The sequence below is a fragment of the Piliocolobus tephrosceles genome, chromosome 11, assembly GCF_002776525.5.
Source record: "Piliocolobus tephrosceles isolate RC106 chromosome 11, ASM277652v3, whole genome shotgun sequence".
NCBI lineage: Eukaryota > Metazoa > Chordata > Mammalia > Primates > Cercopithecidae > Piliocolobus > Piliocolobus tephrosceles.
In genome coordinates, this window is record NC_045444.1 from 67,871,623 (window position 1) to 67,872,923 (window position 1,301).

The window sequence follows — 1,301 nt, forward strand, 5'->3', positions numbered from 1 at the left end:
CCCTTTATTTTGAGCCTATGTATGTCTCTGCATGTGAGATGGGTCTCCTGAAGACAGCAGACTGATGGGTCTTGACTCTTTATCCAGTTTGCCAGTCTGTGTCTTTTAATTGGAGCATTTAGTCCATTAACATTTAAGGTTAATATTGTTATGTGTGAACTTGATCCTGCCATTATGATATTAACTGGTTATTTTGCTCGTTAGTTGATGCAGTTTCTTCCTAGCCTCGATGGTCTTTACATTTTGGCATGTTTTTGCAATAGCTGGTACCGGTTGTTCCTTTCCATGTTTAGGGCTTCCTTCAGGGTCTCTTGTAAGGCAGGCCTGGTGGTGACAAAATCTCTAAGCATTTGCTTATCTGTAAAGGATTTTATTTCTCCTTCACTGATGAAACTTAGTTTGGCTGGATATGAAATTCTGGGTTTAAAATTCTTTTCTTTAAGAATGTTGAATATTGGCCCCCACTCTCTTCTGGCTTGTAGAGTTTCTGCCGAGAGGTCTGCTGTTAGTCTGAAAAATATGGAATGCTTCACGAATTTGCGTGTCATCCTTGCGCAGGGGCCATGCTAATCTTCTCTGTATCGTTCCAATTTTAGTATATGTGCTGCCGAAGCGAGCACTATTTTATTTTTTTATTATACTTTATGTTCTAGGGTACATGTGCACAACGTGCAGGTTTGTTACATATGCATACATGTGCCATGTTGGTGTGCTGCACCCATTAACTCGTCATTTACATTAGGTTTATCTCCTAATGCTATCCCTCCTCCCTCCCCCAACCCAACAGGCCCCGGTGTGTGATGTTCCCCTTCCTGTGTCCAAGTGTTCTCATTGTTCAGTTACCACCTATGAGTGAGAACATGTGGCGTTTGGTTTTCTGTCCTTGCAATTGTTTGCTGAGAAGGATGGTTTCCATGTCCCTACAAAGGACATGATCTCATCATTTTTTATGACTGCATAGTATTCCATGGTGTATATGTGCCACATTTTCTTAATCCAGTCTATCACTGATGGACATTTGGGTTGGTTCCAAGACTTTGCTATTGTGAATAGTGCGACAATAAACATACATGTGCATGTGTCTTTATAGCAGTATGATTTGTAATTCTTTGGGTATATACCCAGTAATGGGATGACTGGGTCAAATGATATTTCTAGTTCTAGATCCTTGAGGAATCACCACACTGTCTTCCACAATGGTTGAACTAGTTTACAGTCCCACCAACAGTGTAAAAGTGTTCCTATTTCTCCACATTCTCTCCAGCACCTGTTGTTTCCTGATTTTTTAATGATCATATTCT

The 1,301-nt window shown here is 40.5% G+C and overlaps 1 non-coding gene across 1 annotated transcript; it reads right to left on the reverse strand.

The window, feature by feature from the left end:
- Positions 1-513: 513 nt before the first annotated feature.
- LOC111542881 lies at positions 514-620 on the reverse strand. Its single transcript, XR_002731688.1, has one exon. It is a non-coding gene; the product is annotated as a U6 spliceosomal RNA (small nuclear RNA).
- Between the last annotated feature and the right edge of the window lie 681 nt (positions 621-1,301).